The 13010-nt window shown below is 42.6% G+C and overlaps 1 long non-coding RNA gene across 1 annotated transcript in view; it reads right to left on the reverse strand.

Annotated features, from left to right (window-relative positions):
- The window catches only part of LOC148119603 (uncharacterized), a 22520-nt gene extending 11616 nt beyond the window's left edge, over positions 1-10904 (reverse strand). Inside the window, exon 1 of the long non-coding RNA XR_015735186.1 lies at positions 10760-10904. This is a non-coding gene — a long non-coding RNA (uncharacterized LOC148119603). The remainder of the gene's footprint in view (positions 1-10759) is intronic.
- Between the last annotated feature and the right edge of the window lie 2106 nt (positions 10905-13010).

A 13010-nucleotide genomic window follows, 5' to 3' on the forward strand; every position in this document is an offset into this window, starting at 1 on the left:
AGCCCCGGAAAGAGCTTGCCCCAGCAGCTCTGGTCTGTAACCCAGCACAGGGGGTGACCACAGGAGGCTGTGAGTCTGAGACCAGCCTGGTCTACATAGCAACACCACCTCAAAACGAAAGGAAAAGGGAGAGAGAGAAAGATTGAAGAGCCACAGAACAGAAGCTTTTGCACGTCATGTTTATCTTTGGGGATTTTGTTTGTTTGCTTTGTTGAGTTGTGGGTTTGTTTTGCTTTGAGATAGGACTCACTATGTACTCACAGAGTTCTGCCCCCTCTGTCCCAAGCACTAGTCTTAAAGGCATGAGTCACTGCAGACAGCTCCGCCAGCCGTATATCTTGTAAAAGACTTTCATGTACAACTTATGAAAGCAGAACAAAATGAACAACAGCACAAACCCAATGGAACTTGTATGTGGAAAAGTGAAAATGGGAAATCCAGGGACAGAGCAGTGACAGGGAAGAGGAAGGCGGCTAGCTGGGGTCCAGCGAGGACAACGTACAGCGACATAGACCCTGAATTAAAATGTCGCAGTGCCACCAGCCATGGTGGCGCACACCGTTAGTCCCAGCACAGGAAGCAGAGGCAGGCGGATCTCTGCGAGTTCGAGGCCAGCCTGGTCTGCAGAGTGAGTTTCAGAACAACCTGGGCTATGCAGAGAAACCCTGTCTCAAAAAATAAATAAAAATAAAATGTCACAGTGAAGTCTGTTTACTCTTATTCCAACCACAATAAATAACCAAATAAAAACAGAATGAGTGGTGCTTCACCTTTCCCTGCCCACTGCAGTATCTCTTAATAAAAATTGTATGGCTGTGTTTTTATTTTTATCCAGCTTTAAATATTCTCAGTTTCTCCTCGGAACATTTCCTGGTTATTTGCAACAGTGATATTTGGTTTCCAGGTATTTGGGGAATTTTCTTGGGTTTTGCTTTGCTTTACTACTCTGTTTCTGTGGTTTTGCTTTTTGTTTCTTTGTGATAGCCTTGCTCAATCGCCCAGACTAGCCTTGAATTCACAGTGATCCTCCAGCTCCAACTTCTGGACTGCTGGGTGTGGTCCTCTCAGTTCAGATCGCCTGTTTCTCTGACAGACTCCGAGGTCTCTGCACTAATCTAACAGTCGTAAGGTACAGCACATCGTCAAGAGAGCATCACACAATCCAAGTCATAGAGTGTGGTCAGACATTTTCGTGGGGAATGAGATGAGGCCTTTGACCTTTCCCTCCGACTTCATCCTGTTACTTATTTTCTACTGTGGTGCTGAGAAGCAAAGCCAGGGCCTTGCTCACGTTCAACACATCACCCTGAACTCAATCCAGATTCCATACAGTTTAAATGTGAAAATAACAATGTGCCTGTTCCTAGACCACTGGTGTTTAGAGTGTGGAGCCAGTTGTAGAACACGTCTGTAACCCCAGCACTGAGGCAGGCTGAGGCAGGAGGGTTGTTTTGAGTTTGATACTAGCCTGGAGTACTTTGCATGTTCCACAGGAGCCTGAGCTACACTGAAAGACCTTGTTAAAAAACAAATAAAATTTAAAAAAAAAAGAAAGGAAAAAATAGATTAAAATTTTTAAGCGGAGCAGTGGTGGCACACACCTTTAATCCCAGCACTTGGGAGGCAGAGGCAGGTGGATCTCTGTGAGTTCAAGGCCAGCCTGATCTAAAGAGCTATTTCTAGTATAGCTAGGGCTGTTACAAGAGAAATCTTGTCTCAAAACCCAAACCAAACCAAACAAAATTTACCCTTGGATGAGTTCCACGATTTTGCAAGCTGAACTGCTAATTAAGATGGTTGCCTTGGTAACAGCTGCATCACATGATGGCTTTCACAGTTATGACCGACAGAGAACTGTCTTAAAGTAACTCAGCAACAATGAGTAGGAGATACTAAAATGCTTATGTTTCAAATAAAAATTATCTCTCAAGGGGCCCGGGAGGTGGCTCACCAGACCAGGTGAAGAGCTCGCCAGGCAGGTATGAGAACTCGTGTCTGGTTCAACACCCACGTAAAAGCCAGGCAGGTGTAGCAGCTGCCTGTCACCCCATCACTCGGGAGACAGAGCCAGGATCCCTGAGCCAAGCAGGCTAGTTAGACTAGGAGTCACTGAGTTTCGGTGCCACTGAGAGGTCCTGTGTCAGTAAGTGGAGAGCAATGGAGGGGGACATCCCAGTCAAACTCTGACCTCCACAGGCATGCGCACATGGTTCACATGAACCTGCACACACACATGCCAGCACGCATGCACACCATGCACACATACACAGGCTAGAAAATTGCTTATTGAGTATGATATATTTAAAACTGTCTGTGTGGAAGAGGACCGTGCAGCTATCCTCTATTGCGATTGAGTAGGCTTCTCTTGTGAGCTGTGTGGCGCTATGTTCAGAATTTTTTTTTTTAGGGTTTATTTATTTTTAGGCACATTGACATTTTCTCTGCATGTATGTCTGTGTGAGGGTGCCTGATCCTCTGGAACTGGAGTTATGGACAGCTGCCATGTAGATGCTGGGAACTGAACCCGGGTCCTCTGGAAGAGCAGTCAGTGTTCTTAACCACTGAGCCATCTCTCCAGCCCCATGTTCAGATTTTTGATCATTTCTGAACAACGGAACAAAGGATGCTGGTGATGTTGACCTGTACAATGTAAACCTCTAGAGGTCCATCCTCACTGAAAGCCTTTCTGAGGCCGGTGAAGAGCTCGGTGGGTAAACGTGCTTGCTGTAAGTCTGATGACCTGGGTCAGCCCCAGGACCCACAGGTCTTCTGACCTCCACACAAGCATCATGGCAGCTCCCCGGACAAACACACGGAATTTAAGAAAGTAAAACCATCTTTCTCAATAAGCATTCATTTTATCAATTACACTTCTACATGTTTTACATATGGAACTAAGTGAAACACAACTCATCATCTTGAGAAGTTTGGCATCAGATAAGAATGATTTGGAGACCAGATGTACACACACCTTTAATACCAGCATTTGGGAGGGAGAGGCAGGTGAATCTCTGAGTTTGAGGCTAACCTGGTCTATAGAGTGAGTTCCAGAACAGCCAGGACTACACAGAGAAACCCTGTCTCAGAAAACAAAACTGTTTCTCTCTTTTTTCCTGAATGATGGCTCAGCAGTGAAGAGCATTGGCTGCTCTTGCAGAGGATCAGGCTTACGTTCCAGAACCCATGTGGTAGCTCACAACTAACTCCAATTCTAGGTACCAACTAATAGGTTTTTTGTCTCCTGATCATAAGTTTCTCCACCAATGCAATAAGCCCAATTAAGGCAAATTGAAAAAGTATAACAACAGGTTGATTTACACAAAACTACTCATGGGTGGGTTCTTCAGGCCCAGAGATGGAGGCCCGAGAAGCTGCATGCCTGAACTAAAACAGGGAGATTATATAGTTGTAGTCAAGAGGTGATGGTGTGTCTGCCACAAGCTGGGTTTGTGCCCAAGTCAGATCCAAAGCTGAGCACCTAGGCAGAGACTTGGGGGAGGCAACTTCAGAGGAGGAAACTGCCTTAGCCACCAACAATACTGATCTAGGCTTTTGGTGCCTTTCTTTTGTTTGGAGACTGAGTGGACGGGCTTTGGAGAGAGAGACAGGAATGGGGCTTTCTGGATCATGCAGGGGTGAGCCGGAGGTTCCAACCTAGCACTGATACCCTTTCTGAACTTTGTGAGCACCAGGCACACACATGGGGCACAGCTACACACAGGCAAAACACCAATACATATAAAATAAAGTAAAAACCTCTCTATAACAGTCCTGGCTGTTCTGAATTTGCTTTGTAGATGAGGCCGGCCTCAAACTCACAGAGCTCTGCCTGACTCTGTCTCCTGAGTGCTGGTATTAAAGGTATGCACCACCACTGCCCAGTTAACAAAGTTTTCTAAAAGAATATTTCATGCACATCTCTGGCTTTCCAGGTATTTTCTACAGGATAGGGATTTTTTGAGGTTTACGGTCACCATTGTCGTCATGATTATTGCTATTTTTTTAAATATTTATTTATTATGTATACAATATTCTGTCTGTGTGTATGTCTGCACGCCAGAAGAGGGCACCAGACTTCATTTACAGATGGTTGTGAGCCACCATGTGGTTGCTGGGAATTGAACTCAGGACCTTTGGAAGAGCAGGCAATGCTCTTAACCACTGAGCCATCTCTCCAGCCCGATTATTGCTGTTTTAATTAACTGCGAGTGTGCACGCTGATGCACCAGAGGATGGGGATGTGTGTATGAGAGTGCAGCAGCCACTGAGGGACCAGGCCGGAGACCTCTACAGGAGTAGCCCTAAGGCAGTGACCTCAGCAGGAGCAGCCCCAAGCAAGCAACCTCTGCGGGAGCAGGCCTGAATGACCCCCAGGATTGCAGAGAAACCCCCAGGAGAGCTGCTGAGTGACCTCCAGGAACACCAAGTGACCTTCGGGGTGACTGGAACTGTCTATATCACAAGGAGCAACCATCTGAGCCTTGAATCCAGCAGCACCTGGAAGATTGATCACCAGAGACACAACCCCAGCTACATCAATCAGAGGAAAAGATGGGTAGACAAGGTAAGAACACACTCAGCGCCACAAAGAGCAACACGACACCAATAAAAGCTAGTGGTCCTACGACAAGACTTGAACAACCAAATACAGATGAAACAGGAGAAAATGATGTAAAAAATAATTTCAGGAGAATGTTTGAGACTCTTAAAGAGGAAATGAGAAATTCCCTCAAAGAAATGGAGGAAAAGACAAACAAAAAATTGGAAGAAATCAAAAAATCCCTAAAAGAAAACCAAGAAAAAGCAATCAAACAGATGAAAAAAAACTATTCAAGACTTGAAAACTGAAATAGAGGTGATAAAGAAAACACAAACTGAGGGAATTATAGAAACAGAAATTAAGAGAAAGCCATTAGGAGCCACAAATGCAAGCATAAACAGCAGAATACAGGAGATGGAAGAGAGAATCTCAAGCACTGAAGATACAATAGAGGAAACAGACTCATCAGCCAAAGAAAACATTAAATCTAACAAAAGCTTAACACAAAATATCAAGGAAATATGGGACACCATGAAAAGACTAAGAATAATTGGTATAGAAGAAGTCCAACTCAAATGCACAAAAATATATTCAACAAGTTCGTGGAAAAAACTTTCCCAAACTAAAGAAAGATATGCATATGAAGATACAAGAAGCTTATAGAACACCAAATAGACTGGACAAAAAAAAAGTCCCCTCACCACATAATAATCAAAACACTAAACATACAGAATAAAGAAAGAATATTAAGAACTGCAAAGGAAAGGGACCAAATAACATATAAAGGCAGACCTATCAGAATTACACCTGATTTCTCAGTGGAAACAGTGGAAGCCAGAAGGTCCTGGTCAAACATTAAGAAGCTAAAGAGAGACCACGGATGCCAACCCAGACTACTATACCTAGCAAAACTTTCAATCACTATAGATGGACAAAATGAGATATTCCATGACAGAATCAGACTTAACCAATACCTAGCCACAAACCCAGTCCTACACAAAGTACTAGAAGGAAAACTCCAACCCAAGGAAGTTGGTTACAAAAAAAACACAGACAATAGGTGATCTAATGGCAGCAAATCCCAAAGAAGGGAAAAATACACGCAATAACATCACCACCAACAAAAACTAAAATAACAGGAGTTAACAATCATTCGTCATTAATATCTCTTAATATAAATGGACTCAACTCACCTATAAAAAGACACAGGCTAACAGATTGGATATGGAAACAATCCATACATACATACAAAATACACATCTCAACCTCAAAGACAGATATCACCTCAGAGCAAAGGGTTGGGAAAAAAATTATCTGACCAAATGGACCTAAGAAATAAGATGGTGCAATTATCCTAATATCTAATAAAATAGACTTCAAAGTCAAATCAATCAAAAGAAGGACATTTCATATTAGTCACAAAAAAAATCCATCTCAATACTAAACATCTATGCCCCAAATACAAAAGCACCCTCATATGTAAAAGAAACACTACTAAAGCTTAAATTACACATTAAACCACACACACTAATAGAGGAATACTTCAACACCCAACTCTCACCACTGGACAGGTCTGGCAAACAGAAAAACAGCAGAGAAATAAGGGAACTAACAGATGTTATGACTCAAATGGACTTAACAGACATCTATAGAACATTCCATCCATTCATAAAAGATTATACCTTCTTCTCATGTACCTCATGGAACATTTTCAAAAACTGACCACATACTAGGTAACAAAATAAACCTCAACAGATACAAGAAAATTGGAATAACCCCAAGTATCTTATCAGATCACCATGGCTTAAAGTTAGAATTCAACAGCAACAATAACTCCAGAAATCCCACAAACACATTTAAACAATGCTCTCCTAAATTAACAATGGGTCAAGGAAGAAATAAAGGAAGACATCCTAAAATTCAACATATCCAAATTTATGGGACACAATGAGAGCAATATTAAGAGAAAAGTTCATAGCACTAAATGCCTACATAAAGAAGCTTGAAAAATCCCGCACTAGTGAGTTAACAGAACACCTTAAAACCCTAGAACAAAAAAGAATCAAACTCACACAGGAGAACTAGAAATCAAGAAATAGTCAAATAGAGAGCTGAAATCAACAAAATAGAAACAAAAAATAATACAAAGAATCAATGAGACAAAGAGTTGGTTCTTTGAGAAAATCAACAAAATAGACAAACCTTTAACCAAACTAACCAAAAGGCAGAGAGAGAATATCCAAATTAACAAACACAACTGAAAAGGGGGACATAACAAAAGACATAGAGGAAATACAGAGAATCATCAGGTCATATTTTGAAAACATATACTCCACAAAATTGGAAAATTTAAAGGAAATGGACAACTTTCTGGATAAATATCACTTACCAAAACTAAATCAAGACCAGATAAGCAAATTAAATAGACCTATAACTGCTAATGAAATAGAAACAGTCATCAAAATCCCTCAACTAAGAAAAGTCCAGGACAAAATGGTTTCAGCACAGAATTCTACAAGACTTTCAAAGAAGAACTAATGCCAATACTTCTCAAATTGTTTCACACAATAGAAACAGGAGAAGCATTGGCAAACTCTTAATGAGGCTACAATTACCCGGATACCCAAACCACACAAAGATATTACTAAGAAAGAGAATTACAGACTAATCTCAGTCATGAACATTGATGCAAAGATAATTTTTAAAAATTACTGGCAAACCGAATCCAAGAGCACATCAAAAAAAAATCATCCACCATGATTAAGACAGCTTCACCCCAGAGATTCAGGGATGGTTCGACATATAAAAATCTGCCAATGTAATCCACCATATAAACAAACTGGAAAAAAAAAACCACATGATCATCTCATTAGATGCTGAAAAAGACTTTTGACAAAATACAACATCCCTTCATGATAAAGATCTTGGAGAAAGCAGGGATACAAGGAACATGCCTAAGCATAATTAAGGCAATATACAACAATCCAACAGCCAACATCAAACTAAATGGAGAGAAACTCCCAGGGATCCCACTGAAATCAGGAACAAGACAAGGTTGTCCACTCTCTCCTTATCTCCTCAATACAGTTCTTGAGGTCCTAGCTAAAGCAGTAAGACAACAAAAGGAGATCAAGGGGATACAAATCAGAGAAGAAGTCAAACTCTCACTATTTGTTGATGATATGATAGTTTACATAAGCGACCCCAAAAATTCTACCAAGGAACTTCTACAACTCATAAACACTTTCAGTAATGTAGCAGGATTAAAAATTAACTAGAAAAAATCAGTAACCCTCCTTTACACAGATCATAAATGGACTGAGAAAGAAATCAGAGAAACATCATCCTTCACAATAGCCACAAGCAGCATAAAATATCTTGAAGTATTTCTAAATAAACAAGTGGAAGACCTGTATGGCAAGAACTTTAAATCTCTGAAAAAAGAAATTGAAGAAGACACCAGAAAATGGAGAGATCTCCTATGCTCTTAGGTAAGCAGAATTAGCATAGTAAACATGGCAATCTTATCAAAAGCAATCTTTAGATACAATGCAATGTCCAGCAAAATTCCAGCAAAATTCTTCACAGACCTCAAAAGAACAATATTCATCTTCATATGGAAAAGCAAAAAATCCAGGGTAGCCAAAATCATCCTCTACAATAAAGGAACTTCTGGAGTCATCATAATTCCTGACTTTAAACTCTACTATAGAGCTACAGTACTGAAAACGCCTGGTATTGGCATAAAAAAAAAAAAAAAGACAGTAAGACCAATGGAACCGAATCGAAGACCCAGATATCAATCCACACACTTATGAACACCTGATTTTTAACAAGGAAGCAAAAATAAATAAATAAAATGGAAAAAAGAAAGCGTATTTAATAAATACTGGATATCAACATGTAGAAGAATGAAAATAAATCCATATTGATTGCCATGCACAAAACTCAAGTCCAGATGGATCAAAGACCTCAACACAAAGCCAGCCACACTGAAATTCATAAAAGAAAAAAATGGGAAGTACACTTGAACGCATTGGCACAGAAGACCACTTCCTAAATATAACCCCAATAGCACAGACACTGAGAGAAACAATTAATAAAAGGGACCTCCTGAAACTGAAAAACTTCTGTAAAGCAAAGGACACGGTCAACAAGACAAAACGGCAGCCTACAGAATGGGAAAAGATCTTTACTAACCCCACATTGGACAGAAGGCTGATCTCCAAAATATACAAAGAACTCAAGAAACTGGTCATCAAAAGAACACATAATCCAATTAAAAATATGGAGTACAGACCTAAACAGAGAACTCTCAACAGAGGAATCTAAAATGGCTGAAAGACACTTAAGGAAATGTTCAATATCCTTAGCCATCAGAGAAATGCAGATCAAAATAACTCTGAAATTCCATCTTACACCTGTAAGAATGGCCAATATAAAAAACACTGATGACAGCTTATGCTGGAGAGGATGTCAGGTAAAGGGAACACTCCTGAATTGCTGGTGGAAGTGCAAACTGGTATAGCCCCTTTGTATATCTGTATGGTGATTTCTCAGAAAATTAGGAAGCAACCCACCTCAAGACCCAGCAATGGCACTTTTGGGTATATACCCAAAGGATGCTGTATCATACCAACAGGACATGTGTTCAACTATGTTCATAGCAGCATTATTTGTCATAGACAGAACCTGAAAACAGCCTAAATGGCCCTTGACCAAAGAATGGATAAGGAAAATGTGGTACATTTACACAATGGAGTACTACACAGCAGAAAAAAATGATATCTTGAAATTCATGGGCAAATGGATGGATCTAGAAAACATCATATTAAGTATGGTAACCCAGACCTAGAAAGACAAATATCATATATACTCACTCATAAGTGACTTTTAGACATAAAGCAAAAAAAAAAAACAGTCTACATTTCACAACAACAATTGTGATTAGGTTCCCAGAGAACCTAAACAACAAAGAGGACCCTAAGGGAGACATACATATATCTAATCTACATGGGAAGTAGAAAAGAACAAGATCTCCTGAGTAAATTGGTGATGTGGGAATCCCCTCTGTGTGTTACTTCTCTTGGTCAATAAATAAATAAACAGCCTGGGCCTGTTGATAGGGTGGAACTAGGTAGGCAGGAAGAGAGAACTGATCTGTCAGGACCCCAAATCCTGGCCTTTATCCTTGGAATTATTCCCTTTATCCTTGCCTCTTGACACGTTCTCTTCTCTTCTCTCTGGACACTTCTTGGTCTGTCCACCAGTGTGCATACTACTTTTACTTTCCTTTGAAGTCTATTTTTCTGCTTCACAGACCAGAGGCACCTGTAGGATTGTCTGGTTTCAAAGCCTTCCCAGAAGCAGGCGGGGTGCTCACCACTGTGCTTGGCTGAGACTCCTGTTTTTAAAGCGAAGGAACCAAGTGTAAAGACTTGAGTGTTTTTCAGACACACTCCTCACAGCAAAGCAGGACCGTCTGAAGAGACACAGCATCCTCTCCTCATGTGGAAGAAGTGCTTGTTTTCCAGTTGGGAGGAAAATTAAAACGGCAACTCAACATGCCCATGTGGCTTGGGAGTTGGCCCGTGGAACCCCTCTCTGGCATGTAGGAGGCCTGGATTTCATCCCCGGCGCTGAAGAAAAGCAATTTCACAAGTATTCAGAGATCTTCAGTGACATGGTGACTGCAGAGCAGAGACAGCCAGTCTCCAAGTTGTGACCAGCGCAATGAAAACGCATGTCTGGAGACTAGAGAACGCCGAGCGGCCCGCTGAGGAAGCCCGAGTGGGATGTCCAGGCTCCCCTGCCTCCCCAATGGGGCTCACCGTCCTTCTAACCTGCTGCTCAGGGGACTGTGTTAGTCTTTGCATTGTTGTGTGTCGCGAGCCTTATTCCTGAGCGGGCATTCTGCCCTTACTTAGAGGTCTGCAAGTAAATACTCAGGATGACCACAGTGTTTGTTCTAGGAACAAGTTTATTATGCCAATAGTCAAATCTCCAATTGTTAACAGGTATGGGCAAACATCAAAACTATAACAATCATTTAAATCCTTAATTATTCTTATGGCAGATGTAGGTACACATCAAACCTATAACAATCCTAGTCAATCAATCACATCACACCTTCAATCACATCACACATTCAGCAAGGGTTCCTATGTGTCCTAGGCAAAGTCTTCTATCCTATCTTACTGAGGCATTGGTGTATACGACCTGATAATGGTTCGTGGCTCTCGACGTAGGCCTCTGGATCAGCAAGTCTTGATCCGCAGGCAAGAGCTAGTTCTCTGGCTCTTGGACGGTCTCAGCTGTGAAGTTGCTGGTTCGTTGGATTCTCTATGACCGCACTGACAGCATGCCTAGCAAGTCATTTTGAGAATGTCTCCTAGTCGTGAGCCTCAAGTTTTTATACTGTCTGTGGCTATATTACTTTTTTTTCTTTTTAGATTAACACACATGTCTGCTTATCATATAGTCATGTCACACTTGTTCACCAGCTCAAACTCTTATCACCACTGCACACATTGCTTCATGCTTTTTAGTTTCATTTTATGTGTCACATAATTTTAACACTCCTGGACTTATTTGTCCTTACAGACTCATAACATTGTGACCATACACAACTTAAAGGAGGAACAGTTTATGGCTCATTGCTTTAGGAGTCCCAGTCCATCACGGCGACGCGGCCGAGTGGGTGGGAGAGCCGGCCGGCATTCTGGGCTTGCCCCTTCCACCCGAGCCCCCAGCCTTAGGGAGAGCACTGCGGCTGTTTAGTGTGGGTCTCGCCTTCTTACCTAACTCTTTCTGGAATCATCGTCACAGACCTGTGCTTAGCTAAATTTGGAGCTTCTCAACCCAATCCAGTTGAAAACTAGGAAACTAAGCTTTACCATCACGGTGGTACTGGTGAGCCAGGAGGACAGCCGACAGGAGAGCAGAGAGGCGTGTCCCCTGACACCCTCCGCAGCTGTTACATCACCCTGACCCTGGGTAACAAGATATCTGAGAGGAATCTCAGCGATAGCCCAGGATTTATGGTGCTTCAGAAACCGGAAACCTTGAACCAGATCAATGACTGTTACTGCAGTTTGCAATGCCACTGCGATGAATAAATGTGCAGGGAGATGTGGGAAGGCTGGCGGGACAGAGCGGAGGAGCAGGGAGCCAGCAGGAGAAAGAGGGAGCTAGAGACACGGCAGCTGTGGTGGAGAATGGCCTGTTTTCTGGATCCGGCTTCCTCAAAAGACCGCAATGGTCCCTGCGCTGCCATCAAAGGCCGGCTGGAAGTCCACCAGCCATGTTGCCCCGGGCTATTATGAGCAAGGAAACTTGCTTTGCAGTGGTAGTGATGACTGCGGACTCATAATTGAGCATGAGAGACATTGAAGACATCTGTGCCCCCCCCCGCTTCTGCCCTCCCAAAAGAAAGAGTTAAGAAACAGTTCAACGCTATTGAAGAGAATCCTTAAAAACTGTGATAAAGAAGGCGAAGTGTAGCTCTTCACAGTTAACGGACTCTGGGAGTCGGGGGTGGGTGGGGAAGCACTCAGTTTTCTTTCAGGTCCTGGCCACTGCGAGTTTAGCCATACTCCAATGAGTGTATGGGCAACTAAATTGGACCTGATGTATTTTCTTTTCTTTTTTGGAGGAGGGCATAGGGGTGGGAGGGTAGACCTGGGAGGAATGGGAAATGTGATCAGGTGCTTTATATGAAATTCCCAAATATCAATACAATGTTAGAGAGACAGAGAGAGAGAGAGAGAGAGAGAGAGAGAGAGAGAGAGAGAGAGAGACTCATACCATCACAGGGAACACACTGGTGGACACATCTAGTCCATCATACCCATTGGAATGCTGGGTAAAGGCATCGAGGGAGCAAAGCAGGTTCAGAAAGTGCTCAGCGCCAGGTCCCCAGGTCCCCAGCTCCCCAGGTCCCCAGCTCCCCAGGTCCCTATGCCCTGTCTTCCATTGCCTGTTACCTCAGAACCTCTGCAGGAGACCGGTGGAGGAGCAGCGGAAACTCAGAGTCCTCTGGAGTGGAGCTGAGTGTGGAAGAGGTGCCAAGTTGACCCCACTGAAGGCTGAAGGAAACCACGAATCAATAGGCCTCTGAAGTGACCAAAGAGAGCAAGGTGGAGAGAAAAGTAAGAGAGAAGGGAGGAGGGAGACTGAGGTGGATGTTCCACAAGCTCCTGCAGTACAAAGGACATTTCTGATGCTGATAGAACAGCAATGAACACGTACATGTCTCTGCTCCACTCTCTTAGTCCACTTAAACAGTGCAGGATCCTAAACAGGGAATGTTGCACCTCAGTTAGCATAACAAAGGTAGCCTTCAAAGACATACCCAAAAGCCCATCTCTCAGGTCCTACCAAGTTGACAGTTAACACTAACCCAAAGACAAGACCCACAGAGCAAAAGCAGCCCTGGCCAGGAGGCTGCCTCCCTCGGCGTTGTGGGAGC

Source organism: Myodes glareolus, chromosome 16, assembly GCF_982192425.1.
Source record: "Myodes glareolus chromosome 16, mMyoGla1.1, whole genome shotgun sequence".
NCBI classification, from domain to species: domain Eukaryota; kingdom Metazoa; phylum Chordata; class Mammalia; order Rodentia; family Cricetidae; genus Myodes; species Myodes glareolus.